Raw genomic sequence first — 17,565 nt, 5'->3', positions numbered from 1 at the left:
TCAATGACAGTGGATGGACACACTGGGTTTATGTTCAGTTAATGATATATTTTGCTGAAAAAGTCACTTTTTCTTCAGTTTTCTCTCTCAACTTTACCTAATAAAGGCCCAAATATCCTGTCTTCTATTGATCTAAAATGTTTAATACCTGCTGATCCACTAATCCTATCAATATATGTAAATAAGTGGTGTAAAAAAAACAACACTATATCAAGAAAATAATAAATAATAACAAAAAAAGCCACAGACTGAACAAAATTGGAAAAAAAGAAAAAGAAATAGGCAAGAAAATGTTGAAAAACAAACAAAATAATCAAACAATTGAACAAAAATGAAGGAAATTAAATAGCCAACAAAATGAACCAGTACAGCCAAAGGAACCAATAAAATGAACAAAAAATGGAAATAATTATCAGCAACAAGGCCAAAATAAGCCACAGCCTGTACAAAATTGAAGAATATGTTGAAATAATTGGTGTAAAATCTTTTCATGGTCATCAGATATGACCCATTTGGACGTTCAGAGGCTCCCTAGTTACCGTGGAACCACCGTTATCGTCTACAACATTGATTCACCAGTAAAACCCACGGAGTTGGATCAATGACAGTGGATGGACACACTGGGTTTATGTTCAGTTAATGATATATTTTGCTGAAAAGTCACTTTTTCTTCAGTTTTCTCTCTCAACTTTATCTAATAAAGGCCCAAATATCCAGTCTTCTATTGATCTAAAATGTTTAATACCTGTTGATTCACTAATCCTATCAATATATGTTAATAATTGGTGTAAAAAAAAAAACAATATATCAAGAAAATAATAAATAATTTTTAAAAAGCCACAAACTGAACAAAATTGAAAAAAAGAACTAGGCAAAAAAATGTTGAAAAACAAACAAAATAATCAAACAATTGAAGGAATTTTAAGGAAAATTAATTAAATAGCCGACAAAATGAACCCATACAGCAAAAGGAGTCAATAAAACTAACAAAAAATGTTAAAATAATCAGTAACAAGGCCAAAATAAGCCACAGCCTGTACAAAATTGAAGAAATATGTTGAAATAATTGGTGTAAAATCTTTCCATGGTCATCAGATATGACCCATTTGGACGTTCAGAGGCTCTGTAGTTACTGTGGAAACACTGTCATCTTCTACAACATTGATTCTCCAGTAAAACCCATGGAGTTGGATCAATGACAGTGGATGGACACACTGGGTTTATGTTCAGTTAATGAGAGATTTTGATGAAAAAGTTACTTTTTCTTCAGTTTTCTCTCTCAACTTTATCTAATAAAGGCCCAAATATCCAGTCTTCTATTGATCTAAAATGTTTAATACCTGTTGATTCACTAATCCTATCAATATATGTTAATAATTGGTGTAAAAAAAAAAACAATATATCAAGAAAATAATAAATAATTTTAAAAAAGCCACAAACTGAACAAAATTGAAAAAAAGAACTAGGCAAAAAAATGTTGAAAAACAAACAAAATAATCAAACAATTGAAGGAATTTTAAGGAAAATTAATTAAATAGCTGACAAAATGAACCCATACAGCAAAAGGAGTCAATAAAACTAACAAAAAATTTTAAAATAATCAGTAACAAGGCCAAAATAAGCCACAGCCTGTACAAAATTGAAGAAATATGTTGAAATAATTGGTGTAAAATCTTTCCATGGTCATCAGATATGACCCATTTGGACGTTCAGAGGCTCTGTAGTTACTGTGGAAACACTGTCATCTTCTACAACATTGATTGTCCAGTAAAACCCATGGAGTTGGATCAATGACAGTGGATGGACACACTGGGTTTATGTTCAGTTAATGAGAGATTTTGCTGAAAAAGTTACTTTTCCTTCAGTTTTCTCTCTCGGCTTTAACGAATAAAGACCCAAACATCCAGTCTCCTGCTGATCTAAACTGTTTAATACCTGTTCATCTACTAATCCTATCAATATATGTAAATAATTGGTGTAAAAACCAAATAATAAATCAACAAAATAATAAATAATAACCAAAAAAAGCCACAAACTGAACAAAATTGGAAAAAAAGAAAAAGAAATAGGCAAGAAAATGTTGAAAAATAAACAAAATAGCCAAACAATTGAACAAAAAATTAAGGAAAATTAATTAAATAGCTGACAAAATGAACCCGTACAGCCAAAGGAGTCAATAAAATGAACAAAAATTTTAAAATAATCAGCAACAAGGCCAAAATAAGCCACAGCCTGTACAAAATTGAAGAAATATGTCGAAATAATTGGTGTAAAATCTTTCCATGGTCATCAGATATGACCCATTTGGACGTTCAGAGGCTCGTAGTTACCGTGGACACACCGTCATCTTCTACAACATTGATTCACCAGTTAAACCCATGGAGTTGGATCAATGACAGTGGATGGACACACTGGGTTTATGTTCAGTTAATGAGAGATTTTGCTGAAAAAGTCACTTTTTCTGCAGTTTTCTCAGTTTTTGATGTAATAACCATCAACTTTAATCTGAGCTTTTACGAACATCTACATGATCAATCAAAGATGTATAAGAAGTTTAGGAAAATACATGATTTTCATTGAAAAAAATCCAGAAAACAGAGGATAAAATCATAATAAATCCTGATAAATCACTTAAGAAAGGTTACATAGAGAGATAAATTCATGCGTAAACTGCTATAAAAGTAGCTCTGGGTGTTCGTGGGTTAAACGCCCCTCTGGTTGCAGACACTAGGGTGAAGGAACCCTCCTCCCCGGCTTCACATTCACAGCAGGAGCGGCATGTGATGCTGGGTGTAATTGTTCACCAGACTGTGCTGATGCAGCCGTCGTAGGGGAAAACCATCGGAACTGGGTGTTTTGGCTGAAAAAGGAGATGATGATCAGGATTTTACCCAGATCATAGGGTCGGCTGATGTCAGAGGACGGAGGAGGGTGGTGCTGAAAGAACAGTTCTTCAGCGCCGCAGGTGTCCCAACGCTTCCTGCTGTGATGACGTAGGAGCCAACGTCCACATGACAAAGTCCACGAGTAGGAGATAATAATGAAAGAACGACGCAGACTAGATGAGCGCAGCCTTCAGTAATGTCACGTGTTCTTCATCGCAGGTTGATGAAGCCCAGTTGCGTCGACTCTTAACGCTTTATACACTGGAAAAAATCTAAATCTTACCAAATGTATTTTTCTCATTTCTAGTCCAAATATCTCATCACACTTAAAATAAGACAGAATCACCTAAAGAGGAACTTTTCAGTGAGATATAAGAACTGATTTATAGACAATAGATCTGGAAAATCGGATTTCAACAAATCTTACCAAGATAATTTTCACTTGTTCCATTAGCAGATTTTTTTGCTTAATTCAAGATTGATTGATTGATTTATTGCTAAATTCAACATTTCTTTTGCTTAATACAAGATTTTTTTTGTTGCTTAATTCAAGATTTTTTTTTGCTTAATTCAAGATTATTTTTGCTAAATTCAAGATTTTTTTGCTTAATTCAAGGGTTGTTTTTGCTAATTCAAGATTTTTTTGCTTAATTCAAGATTATTTTTCTGAATTCAAGATTTTTTTTTCCTTAATTCAAGATTTTTCGCTTAATCCAAGGTTTTTCTTTCTTTTTTTTGCTTAATTCACAGTTAATTTTGCTAAATTCAAGATTTTTTTTTTTTTTTGCTTAATTCAAGATTTTTTTTTTGCGAAATTCAAGAAACAAGTTACATTTTAAGTAAAGCTGGCAATAGAAGCCCTTCAACATAAATCAAAATTTTACTAAGTGTATTTTTCTCATTTCTAGTCCAAATATCTCATCACACTTAAAATAAGACAGAATCACCTAAAGAGGAACTTTTCAGTGAGATATAAGAACTGATTTATAGACCATAGATCTGGAAATTTTGGATTTCAACAAATCTTACCAAGATAATTTTCACTTGTTGCATTGGCAGATTTTTTTTTGCTTAATTCAAGATTTTTTCTTTTTTTTTTTGGCTTAATTCAAGCAAAAAAATCTGCCAATGGAACAAGTGAAAATAACATTTTCCTGATCGATTGTCTAAAAATCAGTTCTTATATCTCACTGAAAAGTTCCTCTTTAGGTGATTATGTCTTATTTTAAGTGTGATGAGATATTTGGACTAGAAAAAAAAAAATACACTTGGTAAAATTTGGATTTTTCCAGTTATAGATTTTGTGTAGACTCTTAACCCTTTATTGGACACTTACTGAAATACTCTCAAATTTAACATTTCAACCTTAGTGTGTTCTTGGACATCGTCATCTACCTCCTTGTCGGTTGCCGTGACAATAGTCTCCCTCCTCTTGCCATAAAACATCCGAGCAGCACTTGCCAATAAGTAAACACATGCAATAAAACAACTGTTATAAGGTCATAAACGGACAAAAATCACTCCTTTTCACAGCTTCAAAATGTCTATAAAATCTCTCTGAATCACTGTATAGTTTTATAAAAATCAACATGTTTCCTTACGTCACAGAGGCGTGGGATTGGCCCCAATATTTAATGTTTTTGGAAATTACCAAAAGTGGTCATTTGCCTAATAAAGGGGTCACAGCGACCTCTTTACAGATGTTAGATTTGAGATGTTTGAGCTGCGTTTTAACCTCAGACTCTAGATGTTTCCTCTGGTTTAGTTTAGTTTAGTTTATTTCAGATACAAAGATAATATAAAATTTAGGACAAAAAAACTAAACAAGACAAAAAAAAAAAAAAAAATGGAACAACTTTTTAAATGACTGCTTTACATCCTCTGATATGACAATAAAACGAAGTAAAATATTATTTAACTTGGTTATTACATGTGTTTTAAATGTTATTTTCAACATTCATACTATAACTTAGGGTTGTTGTGGTGCCGTTGAATATATCACATGAACTTTATTAGCAACTTTTTTCTTGGTTTAATATAAATTGTTGCTATTTTATTTCCTGTCGATGCTGAATTAAACATTTCCAATGGTGAGAATAGGTTTAAGTGATAAAATGATGATAAATGTTGTGATATAATTTTCACTTATAACACTTTTGGCTAGTATGATTACCTTTTTTAAATCAGCTGTTTGATATTTGAGTGTAATATTCATGTGTCGTTTCAGGAGCCGGTTTTTAGCTAATTCTGTTTCTAAGCTAATGATGGTCTTGGTTGCCAACACCCATGATAACAACCTCTACAGTAGTTTACATGTAGAGATTTAATACGTTGGTATGTTTGATAAGAATCTCAGAGCCTTTTCTGCTCCTCTACAGCAGCAACACTGGATAAAACTAGCTACCGTTAGCTCACAAATAAAATTGGCTAGCATCAAACAGACCAACTCAGACACTAATACAAACTATGTACAAAAACCTGACACATTGAACCTTGTAAATATATTAAAAGTCAGTGCAGTGATGTCATATTTGTAAAGCTCAAAAGTTCAATACATTTTCAGTCATGAGAGTGAACTTGTTTCCTCCACAAAATTAGTAAACGCTGCCTGAGAGTTCATCTACCTGATAAATGGTCTGAAAATGCTCATTTTTACAGAATAGAATTGTGTGTTGGTTCATATGGTTAATAATGACATCATAATGTTAGCTAACTCTGTTGCTAAGCTAATGATGGTCTTGGTTGCCAACACCCATGATAACAACATGTATGTTAGTTTATATGTAGATATTTAGTATGTTGGTATGTTTGATAAGAGTCTCGGAGCCTTTTCTGCTCCTCTACAGCAGCAGCACTGGAAAAACTAGCTACCGTTAGCTCACAAATAAAATTGGCTAGCATCAACAAGACCAACTCAGACATGAATACAAACTATCTACAAAAGTCTGACACATTGAAGTTTGTAAATATATTAAAAGTCAGTGCAGTGATGTCATATTTGTAAAGCTCAAAAGTTCAGTACATTTTCAGTCATGAGAGTGAACTTGTTTCCTCCACAAAATTAGTAAACGCTGCCCAAGAGTTCATCTATATGATAAACGGTCTGAAAATGCTCATTTTTACTGAATAGAAATGTGTTGTGTTGGTTCATATGGTTAATAATGGCAGCATAATGTTAGCACCACAATGGCCAATGTATAATTTCTTTGCAGATGATAATGAAGTGGTCAGATGTGAGTTTGCCCACACAGTCATCTCCAGAAACAACATTTCTCTTTGTCTGTTTATCAACGTCAGCAACTACAAATGTTTTTTGCTCATTAGTTTTTACTCTTGCACTTTCTTCTACATCTGATTTGCTATTGTACAATTAGCCTATTCATCTATTTATGTATTCCTCTCTCTCTTTCTTCTCTTTTTCTTTCTTTTATATCTTATCCTTATTCTAGGAACTGTTATTGTACTTTTAGAATGTAAGCCCCTTTTTATGTATTTGGCTGTAACCACTCAGTCTGAGCAAACTTTTCTATATCTGCCATGTTTAAGGGTTTTCTTCCAGTATATTAGTAATTTGTAATCTATGTGATGTTTTATTATGTTCGTCATTTGTCCGGGACAACAAACGGAAATTAGCTCTTCTGCTAAATCTGGTGCATGCATCTTGTTCTTTGCAACTAATGCTAAAACACACTGTCCTGTAACTAAATAAATAAATAAATGCAAATACAAAACCATACTAACAACCATTTATAGGGCACTTTTACCACTCATATATACAATGAAACGGTATGAAAGTACACATTTCAACCTTAGTGTGTTATTGGAGGACATAAGATTTTCTTACTGTTGTGAAATTTTTCCACATTTTTAAGTATTATGTAGAAAATCACTGTCAGTGACGTTACCATATTTGGTTCTTTTCCAAGTGGCACATAAAATCCAATAAGTATGTATAAAAATACAAGAAAAACACATGTAATCTGAAAGGAACACCACTTCTAGAACATTAGACCCCCATAAGTGCTGATCCAGACCCCTGCCCACCTCCACATGATCCCTTTGAACATCATTCCTTACATTAGTTCCATTACTGCATGGAACCGAACAAAGCAGGTCCACTCACTGTTCATGCAGAGGTGGACTTTACAGACCCTGGAGACCACATTGGACCTGACAGACCCTGGAGACCACATTGGACCTGACAGACCCTGGAGACCACATTGGACCTGACAGACCCTGGAGACCACATTGAACCTCAGATTGAAGACTCATTGTCCTCACTGGAACTGTTGCTGTCACTAATCGCTTTTCCATTGACCCTCAAATTGCATGACACTAAATTTTGACTAGAAATGAGAAAAATACACTTTGATTTTGCAGTGAAGGAGCAATGGAATCCAATACTTTTAAACTCAACACTGTACAAGCAAACAACCTCCAGCACCAAGAAGTAAACCCAACACAGTGGAAAAACCTACTGTTTCTGTGTGATATTAGTCACTTTTCCGTTGACCCTCAAATTGCGCGAATATAACTTGCGCATAAAAATTTATATAATGGAAATTTTGCCAAAACTCTCATTTTGTGATTAAGTTTTTGCGCTGGCAAGAGGTGGTTTTTCAGGTGTAGTGCAAATGGTATATCACACAAAACTGCAATGGAAAGACCTTTTTCTGCAACTAGAGTCACATGAATTAAAAAAAAATGGATGTTGACGGACGTTACAACAAGCGAAGAAGAGTTTTAAAAGAAACACCAGGAAACCGAATCATTTTTTAATTTAGTACTGGATAGAGGGGTAATATATAATAAAAATTTTTGTGTGTATGTGTGTGTGTGTGTGTGTGTGGGCGTGAATGGTGTAAAATTAATGTAAATAATTAAAATTGTAATGAAAGATAGAGGAGACCCCAGGAAGAATAGCAACTGAAACGTCAGTTGCTAATGGGGATGTTAATAAATGAAATGAAATAATGAATATATCTGTAACTCAACACGATATTTCCGTTCGCTGCCATGTTTATGGGATGACTTCTTGTGTCATCTCGCGATAATGAATAAACAAGTCATCGCATTTGTGATTTAATAGAAAAAACGACCTTACACACTTGTGTTTTTTCAACATTTAGTAAATATTATTAAAGATTTACGCATAATACAAGGTGGGGAAGAAAAATGTACAATATTTTGAGGCAGGGATTGAAAGACAGTGTATGACCAATTAGTTTATTGAAAGTCATGAGAATTTATTTGCCACAAGAAAATTTCCATAATAGAAAATGTTTTTATTCTATGTGTCCTCCTTTCTCAATAACTGCCTTCACACGCTTCCTGAAACTTGCGCAAGTGTTCCTCAAATATTCGGGTGACAACTTCTCCCATTCTTCTTTAATAGTATCTTCCAGACTTTCTGGTAATAGTTTTACTCATAGTCATTCTCTTCTTTCCATTCTAAACAGTCTTTATGGACACTCCAACTATTTTTGAAATCTTTGGTGTGACGAGTGCATTCAGCAAATCACACACTCTTTGACGTTTGCTTTCCTGATTACTCATATGGGCAAAAGTTTCTGAAAAGGTATGGATAATAGTGTTACGTATGATTATGACATCAGTATATGTTTGGTTTCAAAACAATTGACGTAGTGCCTGCTGAGAAAAAACAACTAAATGTTCATTGGAAATTTTGCTTCCCCACCCTGTATGTCCAATAGAAAAGCGACTACTGTCTTGTAATGTGTGCAGAAATGACCAAAAATAGTCACTTGCTTGATAAAACGTTCACCCGTTGCCACCCTGTATACTTAGAAATGAAGTAAACAAAGGAAATCAGAAAAGGGAGTGTCTCTTTGTGTGTTTTTGCTGTAAGTAGGAAGTGAAAGTGGACCCCCCCCCCCCCAGAGACTTTCCAACACATTTTTGACAGTTCCATTCCTTTGTCAAACAGCTACTATGGATGAAACAGCAGTGACCTCACAATGGGCCTTCACAGTTCCTACACACTCTCATTTAAGGCCTGAGGCTGGCACTGCCAACCCTGGCTCTGCAAAGACAGAGGGCTTAGTGGGTCGGCCAGCCCACGCCCCCCACCCCCACCCCTCCTTCCCTTTAGCCTCTCCTTCACCCCAAAGGCCCTGAACGCCCCTTCTGATTTGTCACCGGCCGGTCAGAGTATAGTGTCATTTAGCATCGGCCTATTGCACCCCCACAAACACTCTGAGAAGAAAAGAAGAATGGCCAGAGTGGATGAAAGAACCGAATCAGACTCCTCTCTGTTGTCAACCATTCAGATATTCCATCAAAAGCAGCTCCGGAGCAATAAATCAGACTTCAAAGATTGTTCCATCTGCTTCCCCCACTTCATAAATCCCTTCAGATCAGCTTCTGAAATGCACCATGAATGATGGTGTGTGTACTTCTGCCACAATGACAAATGACGACTTTAGCTTCCTGCACAGCCTGTTGCTGTTTAACGGCTCTTTTTGAGGGTATTTTTTTTCATTTTGCCCCCATATTCTTGGAATTGTCTTATTTTTACCCAAACATTAGTCGCTTTTCCATTGACCCTCAAATTGCGCAAATATAACTTGCGCATAAAAATGTACCTAATAGAAAAACGATAATTTCGCCAAAACTCTCATCCTATTTTGTGGTAGATGAGTTTTAAATATCATATGGCCTGAGAAACAGCAGAAAAAGAGTATTTCTATAACATATTTTTAATGTACATTTTGAAAATATCACATTGAAGGTTAATGAAACTGGGACGATTTGAAAAATAAATTCGCAATTTTCAAATAAATAAAAAAATAAATGTGATGAGTAAATGTTTGCCTTTGTCAGAAAAGTACTAATGCGCTCAATATAAAATGGTACCCCCATATTCTTGTAATTGTCAGTTGTCACTTTTCCATTGACTCTCAAATTGCGTGAATATAACTTGCGGATAAAAATTTGCTTAATGGAAAAACAACAATTTCATCCAAACTCTCAATTTTCAATTAAAAGTTTTTGCGCTGGCAAGAAGTGTTTTTTTTGGGCGTAGTGCAAATAGTATATCACGCAAAACTGCATTGGAAAGACTTTTTTTCACAACTAGAGTCACATGAATTAAAAAAAACAAACAAACATGTTGACGGACGTTACAACAAGCGAAGAAGAAGAATTTTAAAAGAAACATGTTGCAGTATGTGTGGACACACCAGGAAACCCAATCCTTTTTTAATTTAGTACGGGATAGAGGAGTAATATAAAATAATAAAATATATATTTGTAAATCAACATATTTACGTTCATTGCCATGTTTATGGAATGACTTCTCGTGTCATCTCGCGATAAATAAACAAATTATCGCATTTGTGATTTAATAGAAAAACCAACATTACACACTTTTGTTTTTTTTTAAATTTCGTAAATATCAGTTTTGCACGGATGTCCAATGGTTTGTACTGTTATTTAAAGTCCTATTTTGTGGTAGTTGAGCATTAAATACCATATGGCCTCAGAAACAGCAGAAACTGAGTATTTCCATCACATATTTTGAACGTACATTTTGTAAATATCCCATTAAAGGTTAATGAAATTGGGACAATTTGAAAAATAAATTCTCAATTTTTAAATAAATGAATAAATTTGGAAAGTAAATGTTTGCCTTTGTCAGAAAAGTCCTAATGCACTCATTGTAAAATGGTACCCCCATATTATTGGAATTGTCTTATTTCTACCCAAACATTAGTCGCTTTTCCATTGACCCCCAAATTGCGCAAATATAACTTGCGCATAAAAATTTACCAAATGGAAAAACGATAATTTCGCCAAAACTCTCATCCTATTTTGTGGTAGATGAGTTTTAAATATCATATGGCCTCAGAAACAGCAGAAACAGAGTATTTCTATAACATATTTTTAATGTACATTTTGAAAATATCACATTAAAGGTTAATGAAACTGGGACGATTTGAAAAATAAATTCTCAATTTTTAAATAAATAAATAAATAAATAAATGTGATAAGTAAATGTTTGCCTTTGTCAGAAAAGTACTAATGCGCTCAATATAAAATGGTACCCCCATATTCTTGTAATTGTCAGTTGTCACTTTTCCACTGACTCTCAAATTGCGCGAATATAACTTGCGGATAAAAATTTGCTTAATGGAAAAACGACAATTTCATCCAAACTCTCAATTTTCAGTTAAAAGTTTTTGCGCTGGCAAGAGGTGGTTTTTTTGGGCGTAGTACAAATAGTATATCACGCAAAACTGCAATGGAAAGACTTTTTTTCACAACTAGAGTCACATGAATTAAAAAAAAACAAACAAACATGTTGACGGACGTTACAACAAGCGAAGAAGAAGAATTTTAAAAGAAACATGTTGCAGTATGTGTGGACACACCAGGAAACCCATTCCTTTTTTAATTTAGTAAGGGATAGAGGAGTAATATATAATAATAATGAATATATCTGTAAATCATCACCATATTTATGTTTGTCACCATGTTTTTGGAATGACTTCTCATGTCATCTCGCGATAGTAAATAAACAAGTCACATTTGTGATTTAATGGAAAAACTGACTTCTGTTTTTTTGACATTTAGAAAATATCTGTAAAGTTTTGCACAGATATCCAATGGTTAGTACTGTTATTTAAAGTCCTAATTTGTGGTCGTTGAGCATTAAATGTCATATGGCCTCAGAAACTGCAGAAATTAAGTATTTCCATCAGATATTTTTAACGTACATTTTGTAAATATCCCATTATAGGTTAATGAAACTGGGACAATTTGAAAACTAAAGTCTCAATTTTACATTAAAAATAAACAAATTTGATAAGTAAATGTTTGCCGTTGTTGGAAAAGTCCTAATGCACTCAATATAAAATGGAAACACATTTCTAAATCATTACTTATGGATCAACTATTTAATGAGGATGGTTCATTCACAGTTTATGACGTGTGTAGAGAAAGTGAAAAAACTGTCTTTTGTTTTATTTGTTCAAGTTCCCTCTTATTCTTGAAAATAGCAAAATTCGACAACCAGATTTTCTTTTTCTTCTAAAATTTTTAATGTATCTTAGGGCTGCATGTTTTGGTGTAAAAATAATATTACAGTTATTGTTGGTGATATTGTCTTTGCCGTTTGAGTTGACCTTTTCAAAACTTAAATTATTCAATAAATAAATGAATACAAGCCTGAATTAATGAATAAAAACAAAGGAAAAAATACAAAAATATGACTTGTATGTTGCAGATTTGCACAGTTCCTCTCTCTGCTGTGTCACTAAATCGGCAAATCTACCAACATATAACAAAGATTAAGTTTATTATTAATTTTTTTTTTCCATTTCTGCTATTAGATTGTCCTACATCCTGATTTAACTGCAGCGTTTTGTGATTATATAATTACACAGACTCCTATTGCAGTTAACTGTGCAGAAATAGTTGTTTTATTTCTCACTTTTCAGCAAACACACAATTATTTTAGTTTCAAACTTTGTGAGCTGCATCTACAACAAGCTGAAGTTCTGGGGGGGAAAAAAAAGAAAAAAAACAGTTGAGTTTGGTGTTATTTTTAAAAATTAAACTCCAGTATCATTATCTCAAATAGCTCATTTATCATGCAAATTAACCATTCATTTGCAGAGTGTCTTTTGTTGTTGTTTGTTTTTTTTTTTATTTCTGAATATTCAAAGACCATGTGATGCCGCTCAGAGCTGTGGAAGCTGCATTTCTTTCTTCGTGTTCCATTCATTGTTCTGTTCTGGTCTCTCCAGTCTTATTCCCACTGTGGCTTTGACATAATGAGGTTTGTTCCTCTTTCCTCCGACATGTAAACACAAGCCAGCTCTTCAAGTCATTGTCATTTAAAGCCAACACCTGTTACCGTAGCTGTTAAAACCCATGTGAACAACTTTACCGTGTTTGCCAGCTCTGTCTGATCAGAGCCAACGTATGGAATTTGCATGTTTTCTTCTGCAGCCAAGACTTAAACAACCCCTCATCTACTGTAAACCGCACATTCTTCATCAGTATTTCAACAATCATTAAGTATTGGTCGTGGCTTTAGCATTAACACATATGGATGCTTCTATGAAACTGGGTTTATTTTGGTACCTGGTGCTTTTCCAGCTTTTTTAAACCCAATAATAAAAGGTAAATGTAGACATATTTCCCCCCAGGATGGACCTAATGATGAACTCAGATAAATGAAAAAAAAAATTATACGCATACCCTGAGCCATCCCATAATTAATGAATTTTTAATAAAATATCGGGGCCAACAATAGGACCCAAATATGGACATTAAATCTCCCTAGGTGTCAGTGCATTAGATGTGAAAACGTGTGTAAATGGTCTTCTATAGACTATAAATAAAGATACTGTGTTAAATGTGTTGATCCTAGTGGTTTTTCTAATCCACACGTTTTTTTTTTTTATGAATCGCAGTCTCATTCTAGGTTTGGTGTGGAACCCATCGTGTCCACTGGTGTTACATGCAGAACCTGCACATTTAACCGCATATAAATTGTGAATGATTTTGCAACAGCGGTAATTTTTGTGAAACACTCTGCCTTGAATATTTAGTTTGATTCCCAAAATGTACCTGTGAGAGAATAAAGAGATATTTAAAAAAATAAATACATAAATAGTAGCGCATCATTTTTGTCTTTTTTTTTTTTTTTTTACCGTGTTACATGCGGATTTTTGCATTAAAAATAATGTCAAATAATATAAAAATGTGTTTTATCTAAAAAATAATTTCTCTTTTATCTCAGTAAGTTTTGTTTTTTTTTTGAAACAGACACAAAGTGCTTCCAAACTTGCTTCATACACTGCAAAAATCTAAATCTTACCAAGTGTATTTTTCTCATTTCTAGTCTAATTATTTTATCACACTTAAAATAAGACATAATCACCTAAAGAGTAACTTTTCAGTGAGATACAAGAACTTATTTTTAGACAATTGATCTGAAAAATCTGATTGTCAAGAAATCCTACCAAGATTATTTTCAGTTGTTCCATTAGCAGATGTTTTGCTTGAATTAAACAAAAAAACAAACATTGAATTAAGCAAAAAAAAAATCTGCCAATGGAACAAATGAAAAGTATGTTGGTAAGATTTCTTGAAATAAGATTTGCAAGATCTGTTGTGTAAAAGTAACTTCTTATATCTCACTGAAAAGTCACTCTTTGGGTGATTAAGACTGAGTGTAATGAGATATTTTGACTAGAAATGAATTGAAAAATCTTTAATGTCCCCAAAGGGCAATTTGATTTGCAACAGAAGTGTACATATCTCACATATCACCAAAACAATCAATCTCACATAGTACAATAAATACAATAAACACAGTAAATAAATAAGTCATCATAGTTATTGGTGCATGAGAAAAATACACTTTTTGCAGTGTAACATTCGTCTACATCTGGTTTGAATTTTTAGCCCCTCTGTCCCGTTTTTAGGACCAGTTTCATAGAAGCACCCATATGCCAGTGACCATGTTTGAAGGAGAAATGTCTGATCGCCGTGGCGACAGCCCCACCAAAAACAAATCTCGCTTTGTGACAAAGCCACACTAATCCCACTGTGTGAAACATGTAAAGCAGGCCCTCCTACAGCTGCTGTCAGAGAACTCCATCTGTGTGTGCTCCACCTACAGCCATCGCCTGTGTGCTCAGATTGTGTGTTTGTACATACATGTGTGCGTAAATATGTGTAAATATGTTCCTCCCACTAAGTTATGTGTGCGCTAAGGCCTGTGTAGGACGATCATTAGATTTTTGTTACGCCAAAACTGCTGTGGAAAGATCTGGAGAAGATTTGGAAGATCATTTAAGGTCCTGGAATGTGGCCAAGAAATTCACTTCTAAAACACAAAAATTACCCTTCGCTTGAAGATTGGACATTAGCGGACCCTCCCCAGCTTTCTGTCAAAAATGCATGTGGTCTCCCATCAATCCTGCATCATCTTCAGCTTCAACAACAGCGTTTCTGTCCGTAAATCTGTGGTTCTCATAGTGGAATCCACGGAGATTCGGGGGTTCGCGACCCATAACCAGGGGTTCAACCAGAATTATTTGCAAAATGTGGACATGGGAACCATTTTCACCAATAAAACAAATACATTCTGTCCATTCTGTCCACCCACATTAGCTTTGGGTCAATAGACAGTCATTCAGAATCAATGACACATCCCATCAATCTGCATTTGTTTGACCTTTTAGCTCGGTTATGCATCACCAAATGAAACTAAACCCCAACTAGGTAAACAATTACATCACATTTGGTTTACGAGGGAAGTGAAATGACAGACCAGAATGCATCATGTGCCAGGTATTAGCAAACAAATGTGATTATTCATTATCCAGAATACAAGGGGAAAAGTCCGATTTTATGCTTAGTAGGGCTGAACGATATGGACAAAATTTCATTTCTCGATATTCATGCCAGATATCTCAATATCGATACGATATGACTACGGGTTCGGTGAAAACCAAGCATTTTTCAGAAAAATACAAACATCATAATACAAAAGAATGTGGAGAGTGCAGTTTTATTTATAAGAACTCACTGCCAGTCATCAACATTAACATAAAGTACGAATAAATGAAATTTGTTGTGACTTCCAGAGCTGTACATGCAGGGCGAGTGCGGGGGAAATCTATATCGTTTATATCGTTGCTTTTTTGATATTAATATCTTGAATGTTCATATCTAGATATCGATACGATAACGATATATCTGTCAGCCCTAATGCTTAGTTGTACGCAGGGGCACTGCTACCAATTATGGGCCCCATGAAAGCCTAATCGTTGTGGACCCTACAGAAATTGACTATCTTCTCAATCTGTCAGACCGGGGGGGTGTTATGTACGAGTGGGTGCGATCCATAAACAATGTCTCTTACGATACTGTGAAAACAAAAACAAAACTTAACATTTTTTCAACATTCGCCTCCCGACTTGTACACCTCTCTTATGCAGCGGGTTTTACACACAACTTCTATATCCACAGGACACCCTCCACTGCTCTATGGCCCCCCTCAACTACTGGGCCCCATAAATTTGTCATGTTTACCCCCACCCACCCCCACCCTTATTGGTGCCCCAGGTTGTACGTGTTTTGAATAAGTGCCAATAAATTAACCCTGTAAAGCCTGAACCATTAAATCATTGACAGAAAATTCTACAGGGTGGGGAAGCAAAATTTACAATGAACATTTAGTTGTTTTTTCTCAGCAGGCACTACGTCAATTGTTTTGAAACCAAACATATACTGATGTCATAATCATACCTAACACTATTATCCATACCTTTTCAGAAACTTTTGCCCATATGAGTAATCAGGAAAGCAAACGTCTAAGAGTGTGTGACTTGCTGAATGCACTCGTCACACCAAAGGAGATTTCAAAAATAGTTGGAGTGTCCATAAAGACTGTTTATAATGGAAAGAAGAGAATGACTATGAGCAAAACTATTACCAGAAAGTCTGGAAGATACTATTAAAGAAGAATGGGAGAAGTTGTCACCCCAATATTTGAGGAACACTTGCGCAAGTTTCAGGAAGCGTGTGAAGGCAGTTATTGAGAAAGAAGGAGGACACATAGAATAAAAACATTTTCTATTATGTACATTTTCTTGTGGCAAATAAATTCTCATGACTTTCAATAAACTAATTGGTCATACACTGTCTTTCAATCCCTGCCTCAAAATATTGTAAATTTTGCTTCCCCACCCTGTAGTTCTTTGAAACTGGAGCCTTGATTGGTCCTTCTGAACAACAAAAAACATTTTTTTTTCTCATATCAATTTCCATGTATGAGTTTCAATTTTGTATCATATTTGATACACCGGGTCTCAAAGCTCAAATATTATTACTTTTGAACAAACAAAAACATAATATAACACAAACACGTCTAACAAATTGTTCATTTCTTTTCTAAATTGCCAAAGTTCTTCCTCCTTCCTCATTAATGACAGTCTTGTAGTGTCACTGAAAAGGCCTCTGGTGAATGAACTCCTCCCCCTGGTGGATTATCTGTATACTGCATGTATCTAATTGTATACATCAGGTTTTTTAAGAAAAAAATATCAAACTGATCATGTAGAGGGCTTCAAAACTCAAGGACCAAATATGATACATTTGGCGTTATAGGGTTAAAGTTTTCACCAATAAAAGACCCAAACATCCACCATCAGCTAAAAGCATCTACTGTTATAAAGTCTTCATCCACTAATCCAATCAATCCATGTCAATAATTGGTGTAAAATAAAGTTCTTCATCTTTTCATGGTCATCAGATATGACCCATTTGGATGTTCAGAGGCTCTGTAGTTACTGTGGAAACACTGTCATCTTCTACAACATTCATTCACCAGTAAAACCCATGGAGTTGGGTCAATGACAGTGGATGGACACACTGGGTTTAGTTAATGGTAGATTTTACTGAAAAAGTCACATTTTCTTCAGTTTTCCCTGTTTTTGGTATAACAACCATCAACTTTAACTAATAAAGACCCAAACATCCAGTCATCTACTGATCTAAAATGTTTAATACCTTTAATAATTACTTTAATACTGTTTAATAATTTCACTTATTCCATTGGCAGATTTTTTTTTTTATTTTTATTTTTTGCTTAATTCATTTTTTGTTTGTTTGTTTTTTGCTTGAATTAAGGAAAAAA

The 17,565-nt window shown here is 34.4% G+C and overlaps 1 protein-coding gene across 6 annotated transcripts in view; it reads left to right on the top strand.

Moving 5' to 3' along the window:
- The window catches only part of cldn19 (claudin 19), a 44,110-nt gene that overhangs the window by 6,708 nt on the left and 19,837 nt on the right, over positions 1-17,565 (top strand). The window lies entirely within an intron of this gene.

The sequence above is a fragment of the Sphaeramia orbicularis genome, chromosome 5, assembly GCF_902148855.1.
Source record: "Sphaeramia orbicularis chromosome 5, fSphaOr1.1, whole genome shotgun sequence".
In the NCBI taxonomy this organism is placed as follows: Eukaryota; Metazoa; Chordata; class Actinopteri; order Kurtiformes; family Apogonidae; genus Sphaeramia; species Sphaeramia orbicularis.
This window is presented reverse-complemented; position numbering and strand designations above follow the sequence as displayed.